Below are 17,714 nucleotides of genomic sequence, written 5' to 3'. Positions count from 1 at the left end.
AGAACCTGTCCTGCTGCTGCTGGATGTCACAGAGTATCATGGAGTGTGGGCGAGTCAGTGTCCTGCACACCCCCCCCACACACACACTTCCTGTGATTCACTGTGACTCTCAGCCAGCCAGTAAAACAGAAGGTTTATTAGACGACAAGAACACAGCCAAATCGGAGCTTGTAGGTATGGAAAACAGGACTCCTCAGTCTGGTCCGTCTTGTGGGGTAGGGAGCCCAGACACCAGTGCTGGACCTCCCTCCGTTTCCCCAGCCAGCTCCAAACTGCAACCCCCTCCAGCTCCTCCTCTGTCCTTTGTCTCTTTCCCGGGCCAGGAGGCCACCTGATCTCTTTGTTCTCCAACACCTTCAGTTGGCACCTTGCAGGAGAGGGGCCCAGGCCATCAGTTGCCAGGAGACAGGGTGTCAACCATTCTCTGTGCAGACAGCATCACACCTGCCTCGGGCTCTGCAACAATCACACACCCTTATCCCACCACCTACCCGTGGGACACTCCTACCCGGCCCCTGAGCTCCTAGGCCAGGAGGCTAGCCCCAGACCCCTCCCCTGCTGTTCCCCCTCCCCCGCAACCTCAGCTCACTGTGCCACCAGTGCAATGCTCTGGGTGGTTGGGTGGCAAGCTCTTGCCGAGCAGCACAGCTGCAGAGCCGCGGCCTAACCCGGTGCTCTGTGCTGTGTGGTGGCGTGGCTGGCTCCAGCCAGCAGCACGGCTGCCTGTCCTGGTGCTCTGGGCGGCATGGCCGTAGCACCACCAGCCACCGGTGCTCCAGGCAGCACAGTAAGAGGGCAGGGAGGGTTAGATAGAGGGCAGGGGAGTTCAGGGTGGCGGCCAGGGGGTGAGGAGGTGGACAGGGGTCGGGGTGGTCAGAGGGCGGGGAACAGCGGGGTTAAATGGGGGCAGGGATCCCAGGGTGGTAGTCAGAAAGGAGAGGGGGGTGTTGGATTGGGTGGTGGGGGGCAGCAACAGGCAGGGGTTCCGGGGGCAGTCAGGGAGAAGGGGTGGTTTGATGGGGTCAGGGTGGGGGCAGGGGTGACAGGGGGGTTGGATGGGATAGGCGTCCCTGGGGGGGTCGTCTGGGGGTGAGAAATGGGGGGTTGGATTGGGGGTGGGGGCCAGGCCATGCCTGGCTGTTTGGGGAGGCACAGCCTCCCCTAACAGCCCTCCATATAGTTTTGGAAACCCGATGTGGCACTCAGGCCAAAAAGTTTACCCGCCCCTGACCTACGTACTTCAGAAATGCATAGGGGAAACTGAGGCACCCACACAGTATTCAGAGAAAACATTAAGAACATTCCCACTTTGTCACGCTGCAGGAGGGGCAGCTCAGTGCAGAGAGAGAGGAAGAGACTAGGCTAGAACCAGGGAGACGATAGGGACCCGCTCTATGTGGGCAGGAGTGTGTGTGTGTGGGGGGGGATCCTGTTTACCCCCATCCCCAGCCCTGCTGCACTTGCAGTTTACCCCTGGCTGGCCCCTCCCTTGCTCCAGGGACCAACCCTAGCTCCCGCCCCCTTGTGCGTTTGCCCCCAGCCCCTTTTACAATCATTCCCCGGCGAGAGGGGGGCCACAAAAAGCGAACCCGGCCCTCTCAGCGGCAGCAGCCCCATCTGGAGCGCCCGCAGTAGAGCGCCCCGCCCACATGACCGTTATTCTCCGCCCACGCCACCAAACAAACAGTCAAGCGCCCCCCCCCCCGCGCTCTGGCCACACCCTTTAGATCCTCCCCTTCCTACGCGGGCAGAACGTACGGGGATCATTTCGTAGCCCCGCCCACCACGCTCTCCCCTCCCCACCCTGCTACTCAGCGTGACCGCTCAGGGCCCGCGGCGGCTTCTCCCCGCTAGGAGCCCCGCCCCTTCCTCGATTGCGCGCGCCGGGACTCGCGTGTGGCTGGTGTCAGCGCGCGACGCAGGCCGCTCCGCCCTGCGGACGGGTACGGTGACTTCTCTTCTCAGGCAGGGGCGGAGGGCTTGGGCGCGGCCTGCTCGGCTGCCGGTCCCGGCCGTTGTGTCTGTTCGGGGCCCCTCCCCTCCCTGTGCCCGGGCTGGGCGGGGCCAGGCCCCGTGGTTAGTGCCGCGCTCGGCCTCCGCCAGCCCCCCCCCTGCCTCGCTCTGCCAGCCGGGACCCCGCGCCCCTTGGCTTAGCCCTGCCCGGCCACTGCCACCATGTGTCCGTCCTAAGGCTGCCTGCGATGGGCCCGGACTGGCCCCGCGCTTTGCCAGCGATGAGTCCTGGGTCTTCAGCCTGGCTGTGCCCCCTGCTCCGGAACAGGCCCTGCCACGCTGACCCCTGCCCGAGGCCCATCAGTGCTGGGTCCACTCGCCACCCCTACACCGTGCACTGGCTGTCTCAGCTGCCCACACCCACCTACTCCTCCCAGTGACGAACTCCTGTCCCCCCCGCACCTCCCCGCTGCCCATCCCGCCCAGCTCCCTCCCCCCCGCACCTTCCCGCTGCCCATCCCGCCCAGCTCCCTCCCCCCCCGCACCTTCCCGCTGCCCATCCCGCCCAGCTCCCTCCCCCCCCGCACCTTCCCGCTGCCCATCCCGCCCAGCTCCCTCCCCCCCCGCACCTTCCCGCTGCCCATCCCGCCCAGCTCCCTCCCCCCCCGCACCTTCCCGCTGCCCATCCCGCCCAGCTCCCTCCCCCCCGCACCTCCCCGCTGCCCATCCCGCCCAGCTCCCTCCCCCCCGCACCTTCCCGCTGCCCATCCCGCCCAGCTCCCTCCCCCCCGCACCTTCCCGCTGCCCATCCCGCCCAGCTCCCTCCCCCCCGCACCTTCCCGCTGCCCATCCCGCCCAGCTCCCTCCCCCCCGCACCTTCCCGCTGCCCATCCCGCCCAGCTCCCTCCCCCCCGCACCTCCCCGCTGCCCATCCCGCCCAGCTCCCTCCCCCCCGCACCTTCCCGCTGCCCATCCCGCCCAGCTCCCGCCCATCCCGCCCAGCTCCCTCCCCCCCGCACCTTCCCGCTGCCCATCCCGCCCAGCTCCCTCCCCCCCGCACCTTCCCGCTGCCCATCCCGCCCAGCTCCCTCCCCCCGGCACCTTCCCGCTGCCCATCCCGCCCAGCTCCCTCCCCCCGGCACCTTCCCGCTGCCCATCCCGCCCAGCTCCCTCCCCCCCGCACCTTCCCGCTGCCCATCCCGCCCAGCTCCCTCCCCCCCGCACCTTCCCGCTGCCCATCCCGCCCAGCTCCCTCCCCCCCCCCCGCACCTTCCCGCTGCCCATCCCGCCCAGCTCCCTCCCCCCCCCCCGGCACCTTCCCGCTGCCCAACCCGCCCAGCTCCCTCCCCCCCCCCCGGCACCTTCCCGCTGCCCAACCCGCCCAGCTCCCTCCCCCCCGCACCTTCCCGCTGCCCATCCCGCCCAGCTCCCTCCCCCCCGGCACCTTCCCGCTGCCCAACCCGCCCAGCTCCCTCCCCCCCCCCCGGCACCTTCCCGCTGCCCAACCCGCCCAGCTCCCTCCCCCCCCCCCGGCACCTTCCCGCTGCCCAACCCGCCCAGCTCCCTCCCCCCCCCCGGCACCTTCCCGCTGCCCATCCCGCCCAGCTCCCTCCCCCCCCCCGGCACCTTCCCGCTGCCCATCCCGCCCAGCTCCCTCCCCCCCGCACCTTCCCGCTGCCCATCCCGCCCAGCTCCCTCCCCCCCGCACCTTCCCGCTGCCCATCCCGCCCAGCTCCCTCCCCCCCGCACCTTCCCGCTGCCCATCCCGCCCAGCTCCCTCCCCCCCGCACCTTCCCGCTGCCCATCCCGCCCAGCTCCCTCCCCCCCGGCACCTTCCCGCTGCCCAACCCGCCCAGCTCCCTCCCCCCCCCCCGGCACCTTCCCGCTGCCCAACCCGCCCAGCTCCCTCCCCCCCGCACCTTCCCGCTGCCCATCCCGCCCAGCTCCCGCCCATCCCGCCCAGCTCCCTCCCCCCCGCACCTTCCCGCTGCCCATCCCGCCCAGCTCCCTCCCCCCCGCACCTTCCCGCTGCCCATCCCGCCCAGCTCCCTCCCCCCCGCACCTTCCCGCTGCCCATCCCGCCCAGCTCCCTCCCCCCCGCACCTTCCCGCTGCCCATCCCGCCCAGCTCCCTCCCCCCCGCACCTTCCCGCTGCCCAACCCGCCCAGCTCCCTCCCCCCCGCACCTTCCCGCTGCCCAACCCGCCCAGCTCCCTCCCCCCCGCACCTTCCCGCTGCCCAACCCGCCCAGCTCCCTCCCCCCCGCACCTTCCCGCTGCCCAACCCGCCCAGCTCCCTCCCCCCCGCACCTTCCCGCTGCCCAACCCGCCCAGCTCCCTCCCCCCCGCACCTTCCCGCTGCCCATCCCGCCCAGCTCCCTCCCCCCCCCGGCACCTTCCCGCTGCCCATCCCGCCCAGCTCCCTCCCCCCCCCGGCACCTTCCCGCTGCCCAACCCGCCCAGCTCCCTCCCCCCCCGGCACCTTCCCGCTGCCCAACCCGCCCAGCTCCCTCCCCCCCCCGGCACCTTCCCGCTGCCCAACCCGCCCAGCTCCCTCCCCCCCCCGGCACCTTCCCGCTGCCCAACCCGCCCAGCTCCCTCCCCCCCCCGGCACCTTCCCGCTGCCCATCCCGCCCAGCTCCCTCCCCCCCCCGGCACCTTCCCGCTGCCCATCCCGCCCAGCTCCCTCCCCCCCCCGGCACCTTCCCGCTGCCCATCCCGCCCAGCTCCCTCCCCTCCCCGGCACCTTCCCGCTGCCCATCCCGCCCAGCTCCCTCCCCTCCCCGGCACCTTCCCGCTGCCCATCCCGCCCAGCTCCCTCCCCCCCCCCGGCACCTTCCCGCTGCCCATCCCGCCCAGCTCCCTCCCCCCCCCCGGCACCTTCCCGCTGCCCATCCCGCCCAGCTCCCTCCCCCCCCCCGGCACCTTCCCGCTGCCCATCCCGCCCAGCTCCCTCCCCCCCCCCGGCACCTTCCCGCTGCCCATCCCGCCCAGCTCCCTCCCCCCCCCCGGCACCTTCCCGCTGCCCATCCCGCCCAGCTCCCTCCCCCCCCCCGGCACCTTCCCGCTGCCCAACCCGCCCAGCTCCCTCCCCCCCCCCGGCACCTTCCCGCTGCCCAACCCGCCCAGCTCCCTCCCCCCCCCCGGCACCTTCCCGCTGCCCAACCCGCCCAGCTCCCTCCCCCCCCCCGGCACCTTCCCGCTGCCCAACCCGCCCAGCTCCCTCCCCCCCCCCGGCACCTTCCCGCTGCCCAACCCGCCCAGCTCCCTCCCCCCCCCCGGCACCTTCCCGCTGCCCAACCCGCCCAGCTCCCTCCCCCCCCCCGGCACCTTCCCGCTGCCCAACCCGCCCAGCTCCCTCCCCCCCCCCCGGCACCTTCCCGCTGCCCAACCCGCCCAGCTCCCTCCCCCCCCCCCCCCGGCACCTTCCCGCTGCCCAACCCGCCCAGCTCCCTCCCCCCCCCCCCCGGCACCTTCCCGCTGCCCAACCCGCCCAGCTCCCTCCCCCCCCCCCCCGGCACCTTCCCGCTGCCCAACCCGCCCAGCTCCCTCCCCCCCCCCCCGGCACCTTCCCGCTGCCCAACCCGCCCAGCTCCCTCCCCCCCCCCCCGGCACCTTCCCGCTGCCCAACCCGCCCAGCTCCCTCCCCCCCCCCCCGGCACCTTCCCGCTGCCCAACCCGCCCAGCTCCCTCCCCCCCCCCCCGGCACCTTCCCGCTGCCCAACCCGCCCAGCTCCCTCCCCCCCCCCCGGCACCTTCCCGCTGCCCAACCCGCCCAGCTCCCTCCCCCCCCACCCGGCACCTTCCCGCTGCCCAACCCGCCCAGCTCCCTCCCCCCCCCCCCGGCACCTTCCCGCTGCCCAACCCGCCCAGCTCCCTCCCCCCCCCCCGGCACCTTCCCGCTGCCCAACCCGCCCAGCTCCCTCCCCCCCCCCGGCACCTTCCCGCTGCCCAACCCGCCCAGCTCCCTCCCCCCCCCGGCACCTTCTGGCTGCTGGACTAGGGTTGCCAACTCTGTTTGGATGAATTCCTGGAGACTTTATCATGTGACATTATCAAACATTAATCTTTAATTCCTGGAGATTTGGCAATCCTGCCTGCCCCTCCCCGTGCTGAACTCCTACCCTGGCCCCCGGATCATAGAATATCAGGATTGGAAGGGATCTCAGGAGGTCATCTAGTCCAATCCCCTGCTCAAAGCAGGACCAATCCCCAATTTTTGCCCCAGATCCCTAAATGGCCCCCTCAAAGATTGAACTCACAACCCTGGCTTTAGCAGGTCAATGCGCAAATGACTGAGCTATCCCTCCCCCCTCCAGCTTACAAACCCATCTTCTCCCTGCCCCCTCAAAGTGTGGAACACCTACTCCTCCCGCTCTTTCCAGCCACCAAAACCATCTGCTCCTCCCAGTACTGAACTTCTGCTCCCCCAGGCTCTTTCCAGCTGCCCACCACCCTACTGCTGAACATCTCCCCCACCGTGGCTCCTTCCAGTCACCAAACACATCTGTACTTCCCAGTGCTGAGCACGTACCTACCCACCTAAGTTCTTTCCATTTGCCAAATCCATCTGTACCTACCATTGCTGAACCCCTACGTACCGAAGCTCTATCTGCCTGCTGTATTTACCCACACGTACCCGTGCTCATCTCAGTAACCCCATCTTTTTTTCTCAGGGAAAGCTAATTCTTGCATTACCAATATAGGACATAGTCAAACCTAATGTGCTTTCTTCTCCTGATGTGATGCATCACCTTAGCAGGCATGTGTACATTCCATACTGTTAATGAAAGTAGATCACCCTTCCGTAACAGATTCCATGGAGAACTAAGATATGGCAAAATGCACATTGTGTTACTAGTGTTCCAGTGAATGCTAGAATTTCATAGATCTTCACACAACAGCCGTGGGCAGTAGCAAAATGGTTAACCTGATTGCTCAGAGTTTGATTTTTTTTTTATAGTCCATTGATGCTCAGAGGCCCAAGCTGGACGCACATCATTCAGGGGTACAAACAGCCAGTGAAAGACAGTCTCTGCTCCAAAGAGCTTGTAAACTAAGATTGGACCAGGAGTATGTAACACAACAGAAAGAGGAGACGTTAGGAGGAAGATGAGTTTGACAGTAATAGGGATATAAGATTGTACATATTCTTAGCAATGTGTAGAACTTGGAAGCTTCACATTTTTTAATTGCTGTAAAAAGACTGTAGATCAGTGGTCCCCAAACTTTTAACGTCATGGTCCCCCTTACCTGTAATGGAATCTCTCTGCGTCCCTGCCCCCTGCTCAGGGGCCAGGGCCATGGCCGGGAATTGGGCTATGGTCGAGGCCGGAGCTACAGCTGGGGCCATGACCAGAGTCAGGGGACTGTGTCAGGGCTGAGACCGGAGCTGGGGGTGGGGCTGGGTGGCACTCCCTCCCCGTAGCCCAAGCCCTGCCATGCCCCTCCAAACTTTCCTCCGTGTCTCCCTAGGGGGCAAGTCCCACAGTTTGGGGACCACTGCTGTAGATTTTAAAGTAGTTGCTTTTTGCTAATTTAATATAAAAAAGGATTTATCCATTGTAGGTGGTTATTTGATTATATATAGGTTTTTTAAAATAGCAAAGTCACTTTTATATATTTGTGTACTTCACTCTATGTGAATTATTATTTCTTATTTAAAGGTCTGTTGGTCTACATGTTGCTGAATGAACAGTTCCCAAGAGCAGTGAGTCTTCCTCTGAGAGCTAACAATCCATGAACTATGCAAATACAGTGCTACTGAGCAACAGGTAAAGATATCCAAAACATTAATTCACAAACTAACTACAAAGAAAAAGCAATGCAATAACTGGAAGAAAAGGTGAGGACATAATTGTGCTAGGCGTTACTTGTTAAAAGAAGTACTGAACCAGGTTTGGTGAGGTTTTTTTTTTGTTTTGTTTTAGTGAAAGAGAGGGAGATTTTGTTTTGCAGTGACTGGGAGGATATTCAAAAATGAAGGGTGTTGGTGTATAGGTAGACTTTTAGGTCTTGTTGAGGATAGAATAAAAATTGTTTAACCTAGTGTAGACAAGTTGTATTTTAACACATTAGGTGGTTGAGGTAAACATTAGGAAACAAGCTTGGGTTTACCTTGACCAGATAACACATGTTAAAATACAACTTGTGCTATCTATACTTGAGTGTTAAAACATATTTAATATCCACTCTTGCCTTAATGGGAGGAGAGAGTCAACCAATACAGAGGTTTGAAAAGAGGGATGTGATAGAAGTTGTACATTCTGAACAGTTTGACACTACAAATAGTAACCCACATCTGAATAGTTCTTGTTGTGTTACATTTAGGATTTTAAATAGTTAAGATTGTCATAATATTGAATGTTAAAATAGTTTTTAGGATGTGTGAAACAGCTGTTTTTTATGTCAAAACACAGTATATGAAAAAACACAAATGCTGTCTGAGTTTGAAGTATTTAGTATGAATCTGTTATATACAGTTTTTGATGTCAGTATGTTACGTTTAGATGTTCCTGGAATCTATGTAATTAACGTTAGATGATGCTAATCTGTGGTGGGACTTTAGTATGGAAGGATTTAGTGTCCCCTCTGTGCATCCATGTGTAATGATAATTAACAGATTTCCCCTTTGCCATCTTTTATCTAAGTGTACGTATTAAGGTCCGTTAATCTTTCTTCATAGGTCATGCCCTCCATTCCTTTTGTCATCTGTATATTCCTTGTAATTTATCAGTGTTGGTACGTTTTTTTAATAGCGAGCAGAACAAAACCCTGCATAGTACTCCCCAGTGTGGTATTAGCAAGGCTTGTGTAAAGAGGAATTATTCCTTCTCTGGCCTTAAAAAAATTGTTTTTTCCCCCCTATATGTACATATTAGTATATATAGTATTCACTTTTCTTGCAATAGTATCACTCCTCAAGCTAATGTCTAGGAAATATACTGTAGGGAGCAATCCTGCCCTGGCACTGGGATGAACTAGATGACCTCATATCTTTTCAGACTCTAATTTCTGTGATTTGTTGTGTGCTGTCACTCCAGACCCTTCACTTTACTGCTCTCAAAGCAACAATATTCAATTTTTTTTCTTTTGCGTGTTGTTCTGATGGGTCAGTGACTCATGTTGCACTCATATGACCTATTTTCCCCTTGTACAACAAAAATGATTTGAAGGACTGGTAAACTGACTTTGAAAGATTAAGTGAATGAAATAGATAAATTGGTCACTGATATGGGAGGTTGGTCAGAGGCCAGAAAATGACACTGTATATGTAAACCCCAAAGAAGGGGCTAAAATAGTCCAAAGGAGTGTAACTAAACATAATGATCTTGTCTGGGGTGAAGACTGGATGAAAATTATTATTGTGCATCAGTGACTTATTTTCTCTTGAATACTCTGTTTTAACCTGTTTGTGATTCATACTTTCTCTATAAAGTTACTGGAGTACATCTATTCTGTTTAAAGGAAACAATAAATTCTACACTGAAATGGCATTCTCTGCAGAGAATTCTGACTTTACTAACTTGCTTATACAGAATGATTTTATAATGTAATGGTTCAAATTACTTAATATTAACACAAACATTTAGAAATTAAAGGATTTTGCATAGAAATTGCATTTCACATACTGTTTGAATAGTAAAGATTAGGAGAACCAATAAAATCAATAAATTGTAACATGTTATTACCTCCATCAACCTGAATGGTTATCCAAAAATTTGGGGTCTTGAGGGTTGTTCCAGTAATGAGGAGAAATGGGTGATGAAATGAAGTATTTTTTTGATGCAACTCTGTCTACTTATAAAGAATATGCGAAGACCTTGTTTCCCTGAATACAGTAGGAATCGAAACTTTGTCTTGTGTTTTGCTTACGGTTCTAAGCCTCTTTCAGCCAGCACTGAACTGAAAAAGCTTTCTCTCTTGTTTTTTTTCTAAGGGCCATGCTCCCAGTGCTTGTGCAGTGTCCTTGGATTTCTGCTCCTTCTCTGAGTTCTTCTCTGGTGTTTGTCTGTCTTTCACAGACATACAAATCCTCACAAAACAATAACCAGCAAAACCCCTCAGTGCACACACAACTTGCCTGTGCCTTTGTTTTGAGTGGTGACATGTACCTGTGTTTTTCGTGGAGGCTGCTATTGTTTGTTATGTTGTTCCATAAAGATGCTTAATGGCTGATTAGGACTGTCTTTCAATGAAGGGCAGTGATTATGCCTAACCTATAACAATATTTTGCAGTAATACAGCATCTCTCATTTAGGGATTTCAGAATACTTTACAAGGGGAATTGACTCTCAAGCATCTTCAGTAGAATCTCCGTTACAAACACCACAGGAATGGAAGTTGTTCGTAACTCTGAACAAAATATTATTGTTGTTCTTTCAAAAGTTTACAACTGAACATTGATTTAATACAGTTTTGAAACGTTACTATGCAGAAGAAAAATGCAGCTTTTAACTATCTTAATCTAAGTGAAACAAGCACAGAAACAGTTTCCTTATCTTGTGAAATCTTTTTTAAACTTTCCCTTTATTTTTTTTTTTTAGTAATTTACATTTAATACAGTACTGTACTGTATTTGCCTTTTTTTGTCTCTGCTGCTGCCTGATTGCATACTTCTGGTTCCAAATGAGGTATGTGGTTGACCGATCAGTTCGTAACTCTGGTGTTCGTAACTCTGAGGTTCTACTGTATTCTAATCCAGGAGTCTTGATGTCCGTTTCTTGCTCTAACCACTAAATAACGCTTTATCTCCACAGAAGCATAGACCCTCCCCATTAACAGAGTCTTTCTCTTAAGGTTCTACTCCAAAATTTTAAAGCACGTATTTCACTAGTGTTTTCAGGCTTTATAGAGCACATGCTGTACATCGCTGTTATTGCTAAATTCTGTATTTTTGCTGTATCCTCTACAATGTTTCCAGTGTCTTTCTAATCTGGTATTATAGGAGAGGGCTACAAAATTGGTTCCAGGTAGGCAACAACTAGTTAGGACAAAGGCAGTTAGGCAGTAGGACAAAGTAAAAACTGACATAGGTAGGAATGGATTTACACAGAATCTTAAAGGTGGGAATGAAACTTACTGTCGAGAGCAAGAGGAAGCTAATTGTAGGGACTGAAGAGAAGAGTGTTGTTTCAAAGTAGTGGATGATGTGAAAGAATTTTGGAGAAAGGAGGGAGAAGGGATGGTTTAGGAGCAACACGTGGAATTCACTTTTTGGTTATTTTTGGTTGATGGGGGGGTGGAGCGGATAGCCAAGGTTAGGTATGCAAAGGATAGCAAAAGGTTTTAGATTGAAAAGAGGAAAGGAAAGATTAGGGATCTAGCAATTGATTATTTGTATAGGTGGTAGTTGAAGGCCCGAGAGTGGGTGAGGTTAAAGACATAATTGATCTATATACAGTAACTCCTCACTTAAAGTCCTCCCGGTTAACATTGTTACGTTGCTGATCAATTAGAGAATATACTTGTTTAAAGTTGAGAAATGCTCCCTTATAACGTGGTTTGGCAGCCGCCTGCTTTGTCCATTGCTTGCAGGAAGAGCAGCCTATTGGAACTAGCTGGTGGGGGGCTTGGAACCAGGGTGAACTGGCAGCCTCCCTATCAGCTCCACTTTCCCCTAAGTTCCCTGTGCAGCAGCCGCCCAGCAGGCTACCAATTGCCAGCAGTTCAGCTATCCCTCCCCACACTGTCGTGCTGCTCCTGCCCTCTGTCTTGGAGCTGCTCCCTGGACCCTCCTGCTTGCTGTGCGGGGTGGGGGAAAGAGGGGGGCTAATCAGAGTGTCCCCCTCCCCCCTGCTCCTTCACCCGGCTTACCCCATTTCCATAGAACGGTGTGGGGACGGGGCACCACAGGGCTCAGGACGGAGGGAGCTTCCTGGCAGCAGCATCTGTCTCAACTTGCTGATCTACTTAAAAAGGCAGTGTACTTAAAGTGGGGTCAGCGTACTTAAAGGGGCCTTGTGCACCTCTCTCTCTCTCTCTCTCTCTCTCACATAGGGTGTGTGTGTCTGTCTGCTCTGCTGCCTTGCCTCCCTCCATTCCTGTTGCCTTGTAGAGCGTGAGGCTACATTAACAACAATGGGTTAGCCCTTGAGGGCTCAGCTGATTGCTAGTTCATCATTTAGCAGTAAGGGCTTCCCTGGGAAATATCCCATCCTCTGACTTCACCACCTCAACCAAGCTTCAGAATCATCATCACTGTGTACCAGTCTTAAATTGTTTGTTTAAAACTTATACTGTGTGTGTGTGTGTGTGTGTGTGTGTGTGTTTATATATAAAAAATAGTCTTTTGTCTGGTGAAAAAAATTTCCCTGGAACCTAACCCCCCCCCCATTTACATTAATTCTTATGGGGAAATTGGATTTGCTTAACATCGTTCACTTAAAGTTGCATTTTTTAGGAACATAACTACAACATTAAGTGAGAAGTTACTGTACCTCTCGTTGAAGTTTTTTTACCCTGCTTGGAAGCCTGCCTCTGCTGTTTAGGATTCTGCCATTCTTCCAAGGACCACTCCAGTCCGGAAAAATCACCCCCCTGAGTGCAGCAAGTCAGAGTGCTTTTAAGCACTAGTGTAAACAGTGCGGCTCTCAGCACTTGGAGCTAATCCCCTTGTGGAGGTGGATTGCCAGGAGCGCTGGGAGAGCTCTTTCCCAGCAGTTGTGCATGACCATGCTCGCACTTCAAAGCACTGCCGTGACAGCGCTCCCGTGACAGCGCTTTGACGTTTGCAATGTAGCCATGCCCTTATTCTGGAATAAGTCTCCACAGAAGGAGTTAATTCAGGAATACCTGTTCTCCTTTAAATTCACACCCCCCGTTAATCCAAATTAACTTCCCAGTGTGGACAAGCCCTTAGACATGATTCCCTTTAATTGGAAATAAACCATATCCTGGGTTTATTCCTGGACTGATAACTGCATATCATCTGTCCCTGCTGATTTACATATGATTAGTGTAATTCATTCATTAGCTGCTTATCAATCCTTCACACCACCATGACCAAATTTTCATTAGCGTTTAATGCTGTATGATTCTCAGTCTTTTAAAAGTGAAGCAGAATAGTTACTACAGCTGTCTCATAGTCTCATACTTGATTAATCCTACTCTATAATAGTGATCCCTTCTTCTCCCTTTTTTCTTAATGAAGATTAATTATGAAATCGCTTATTTAACTCTTTTGGAATTCTTTTCCTTCTCTAATGTCTAGACTAACACATTTTTATTAAATTTATCAATTCTGTGGCCCTCTGCAGTATTACTGTAGTATCTCAGTGTTGTCACAAACTTTAATATATTTACCTCAATATCCCGCTGAGGTAGGGAATGCTATTATCCCCATTTTACAGATGGGGAGGTAAGGCACAGAGATACTGAGTTGTCTGAGATCATACAAGGGTGTCTGGTGGAGCAGGGACACGAACCCAAGTTCTAGGCTAGTGCCTAACCACCAAACCATCCTTCCTGTCCTGTCGCCTCTCCTTTTCCCGTTTTTTCCCCATTCCTTATGTTTGTATATTTCCTTTCTAATTCCCTAGAGTCCATTCACATTGTAATCTTGCTTTTCAGAGATACCTATGGTTTGGATCTTCTCCCTTCGTTTAGAGCAGTGGTCCCCAAAATTTTTCTGTTGCGCCCCTCCCTTACCCAGTCTACATCCCCCTGGGAGTCGCAGCCGGCGCTGGAAGTGGGGCTGGGAGTAGGACCAGAGCCGGGAGCATGAGCCAGGAGCCATAGCTGGGGCTGGGATTGAGGCCCGAGCTGCGGCTGGGGCCGTGGACAGGAGCGGAGTCACAGCTTGGTCTGGAGGTGGGGACTGAGCGGAGCTGGGAGCAGAGTGGGGCTGGGTGGTGCTCCCTGTCCACCGCCCATAGGGGCTGACTTGAGCCTCGCCGCATTCCACCCGCTGCCCCCGAACGTTCCTCCATGCCCCACTAGAGGGGGCGTGCCCCACAGTTTGGGGATCACTGGTTTAGAGACTGGATGGAAGATTGGCATATTTTGTACATCAGGGATTCTCAGCCTTTTTCTTTCTGAGCCTCCCCACCTTCTCCAAAAGGCTATAAAAACTCTACGGCCCACCAGTGCCACAAGAACTGCTTTTCTGCACATAAAAGCCAGTTAAGGCATATCAAGCAGGATAATTGCCCAGGGCTCCACACCACAGGGGTCCCTGCAAAGCTAAGTTGCTCAGGCTTCAGCTTCAGCCCCAGGTGGCAGGGCTGGGAGCCCCAGGCTTCAGTCGAACATAGCAGGGCTTCAGTTTTCTGGCCTGGGCCCCAGCAAGTCTAACACTGACCCTGCTTGGTGGCCCCCCTGAAACCTGCTCACGGCCCCTCAGGGGGCTCCAGTACCCCGGTTGAGAACTGCTGTTGCACATGACACATTTTCTCTGGGAAGTGGTCTTTCCCATCACTGATCACTTTTGTTAAATCATCCTATTTCATGGGGTTGATAGCACCCTTGAATGATTGCCTAACAGCCCTGTTTCTGGTTGTTTTTTGATGGTCCAAATGAATAAATCTGTCAGCAGCCACTCAGACTACTTCAGTAGAAAGATGTGATATTGTACATGCATGACAAACTGAAAACTTATGCAGATTAAACTGACATTTTATAAATAGTCAGACAGTAGTAGTCAAGAAAGTAAGTATATAAAATAAGTAGTCAGAAAAGTTTATTTTAAGAAGTTAACTTTTACTCAACAGATCTGTTCTCATTGTATATTCTGAATCACATAGTTTCTTTTGTTGATAATACTTACTGCTTTTTACTCCTGTTAGTTTTCCAGAGCCAATAAAGTAATGGGTGAATGGCTAGATTGTTTCTAGCTTATACATTAACAGAATTGTTAATTAAGTTCCACTTGCAGAATCTTTCTTGGGGACTAGCTAGAAAGGACAGGGGGTAACATTCAGATCATGGACTCAATTTGCAGAGTTGGCAGTTAAAAAAAGGCGTCTTTGTACTTAAACTGAAGTGTGCATAATTGTGGGGGGGGAAGGTACCCTAATATACCTTTTAAAAATAATTTTTCATTTTAAGGGTTTATTGCCTGATAATCAACCAATCAGGCTCTAGTGCTTGTGGCCCCCAGTTAATCAATCAGGCTTCTGTGCACCTGGCCCCCATAGTTCTGATTAGTTTGCCTCTAACCTCCATCAGTCATACACAGGTTCTACATTATAATATAAATAATGTCTACAGTTGACGCTATATCCAACATTTGCCCCAGATCTCTTACGGTTTGTCTCTTTATCAAGTCTGATGTGTCTCTTTTAAAAGATATCGGTCAGCAATGAAAAGTAGGACTGATAAGAAAACTTTTTGGCCAGAGCCCAGACTCAAAGGCTTTTATTCAAAAATTTAGTTTATTAAGAAAAACAAAGCAAAAACTACATTGAAAATTCAAAGGACATAAAAGCTAAACCTGTGTGAAATTTGGCCACCAAGTTTTAGAGAAAAATTAGGAATTTATTTTAAGCTCATTTTAGAATAAACCCCTACCTATCGTTCTTCCAAAAGCATTCTGTTCGGGTCCTTATACCATACTACTACTTTAAAAATTTAAATTATTCAACTGATTTTTTTGATAGAGGAATAGAGGAATGAAAGCTGTGCCACGTTTCTGGAGACGTTATAGCCAAACATCTACCAGAACAGACATCCTGTCAATGTTACAAATACAATCACAACTATGGTTTTGCAACTCTTATATAAAAGGTTAACTCAATCTTTTTTTTTTTTTTTTTTGGTACCGTATATACTCATTCATAAGCTGAATTTTTTTGGTAAAAAAGTGAAGAATTAAAGAGCAGGGGTCAGCTTATCAACTGATCTACACCAAAATTTGACGATTGTAAGCTCTATTGAATTATTGAAATAGATATCTAATACGTTGTCATTTTGTTTACCGGGAGCATTCGCAGGCAGGGAGCCCCTCAGCTCTCAGTGGCCGCGGTTCGCTGTTCCCAGCCAATGGGAGCTGCGGGAAATGGCGGCCAGCATGTTTCTTGGCCCGCACGCTTCCTGCAGCTCCCATTGGCTGGGAACAGCAAACTGTGGCCACTGGGAGCTGAGGGGCTCTGTGCCTGCGGATGTTCCAGGTAAATAAAACATCCCAACTTGCCAGCAGCTTATTCTGATGGGCCGGGAGCCAGAGTTTGCCAAGCCCTGAAATATAGGGTCGACTTATGAAAGGGTCAGACATTTTTACGTATCCATCTTGGGGGGATCGGCTTACAAACGAACGGGCTAATGAATGAGTATATACGGTATGTCCACTCTGCAGTCTTTCTGTGGCTGAACTGTTTGCATGCTTACTCCCACCATGCTACCTAATTTTGTTTATATCAGTTAATTCTGGGAAAATCTGGACAGTTATTCCATACTGCCAAGTGACCAGATAGCGCACACATGGATCAGCACGGATCCACCAGCATCTGGTAAATTCACTCTTGGATGTCCTACTGTACAGAGAGTAGGACAGAAAGAGGAGCAGTCAAATATTTTTGTATATGATTTTCTAAGAGATATGCTCTAGCGCAATGGTTCTCAAAGCCGGTCTGCTGCTTGTTCAGGGAAAGCCCCTGGCGGGCTGGGCCAGTTTGTTTACCTGCCGCGTCTGCAGGTTCGGCCCATCGCCGCTCCCACTGGCCGCGGTTCGCCGCTCCCACTGGCCGCGGTTCGCCGCTCCCACTGGCCGCGGTTCGCCGCTCCCACTGGCCGCGGTTCGCCGCTCCCACTGGCCGCGGTTCGCCGCTCCCACTGGCCGCGGTTCGCCGCTCCCACTGGCCGCGGTTCGCCGCTCCCACTGGCCGCGGTTCGCCGCTCCCACTGGCCGCGGTTCGCCGCTCCCACTGGCCGCGGTTCGCCGCTCCCACTGGCCGCGGTTCGCCGCTCCCACTGGCCGCGGTTCGCCGCTCCCACTGGCCGCGGTTCGCCGCTCCCACTGGCCGCGGTTCGCCGCTCCCACTGGCCGCGGTTCGCCGCTCCCACTGGCCGCGGTTCGCCGCTCCCACTGGCCGCGGTTCGCCGCTCCCACTGGCCGCGGTTCGCCGCTCCCACTGGCCGCGGTTCGCCGCTCCCACTGGCCGCGGTTCGCCGCTCCCACTGGCCGCGGTTCGCCGCTCCCACTGGCCGCGGTTCGCCGCTCCCACTGGCCGCGGTTCGCCGCTCCCACTGGCCGCGGTTCGCCGCTCCCACTGGCCGCGGTTCGCCGCTCCCACTGGCCGCGGTTCGCCGCTCCCACTGGCCGCGGTTCGCCGCTCCAGTCCAATGGGGGCTGTGGGAAGGGCGGCCAGCACGTCCGTCGGCCCGCGCCTCTTTCTGCAGCCCCCATTGCCCTGGAACGGCGAACTGCAGCCAGTGGGAGCCGCGATCGGCCAAACTTGCGGACGTGGCAGGTAAACAAACCAGGGAAAGCCCCTGGCGGTCTGGGCTGAACAAGCGGCGGACCGGCTTTGAGAACCACTGCTCTAGGGTTATTTGGGGGAAGTTCTATGGCCCATTATAGAGGAGATCTAGATCAGTGGTTTTCAAACTGCAGGTCGCGACCCAGTACTGCATCGAGGAATGTAAGGCACTGGGTTGTGACGGCTCTGGTCAGCACTGCTGACCGGGCTGTTAAAAGTCCCGTCAGCGGTGCTGCCCAGTTAAGGCAGGATAGTCCCTACTGTTCTGCAACCGTGCTGCGCCCCAGAAGCAGCCAGCAGCAGGTCTGGATCCAAGGTGGGGGGGCCACGGGCCTCCACGTGCTGCC

At 54.5% G+C, this 17,714-nt stretch overlaps 1 protein-coding gene across 7 annotated transcripts in view; it reads left to right on the top strand.

The window, feature by feature from the left end:
- The first annotated feature begins 7,622 nt into the window (after nucleotides 1-7,622).
- Nucleotides 7,623-17,714, top strand: part of FBXL4 (F-box and leucine rich repeat protein 4) — a 118,837-nt gene continuing 108,745 nt past the window's right edge. For 3 of the 7 annotated variants that reach the window (XM_073336827.1, XM_073336821.1, XM_073336825.1), the window contains exon 1: nucleotides 7,710-7,725. The gene's annotated coding sequence lies outside the window, so the exon portion shown is untranslated. Of the gene's footprint in view, nucleotides 7,797-17,714 lie in introns of all 7 variants that reach the window. The other 4 variants (XM_073336823.1, XM_073336828.1, XM_073336824.1 and 1 more) reach the window with 4 other exon arrangements.

The sequence above is a fragment of the Lepidochelys kempii genome, chromosome 3 (assembly GCF_965140265.1).
Source record: "Lepidochelys kempii isolate rLepKem1 chromosome 3, rLepKem1.hap2, whole genome shotgun sequence".
Taxonomy (NCBI): domain Eukaryota; kingdom Metazoa; phylum Chordata; order Testudines; family Cheloniidae; genus Lepidochelys; species Lepidochelys kempii.
The sequence above is the reverse complement of the archived record's forward strand: the minus strand, read 5'-3'. Positions and strand labels throughout refer to the sequence as shown.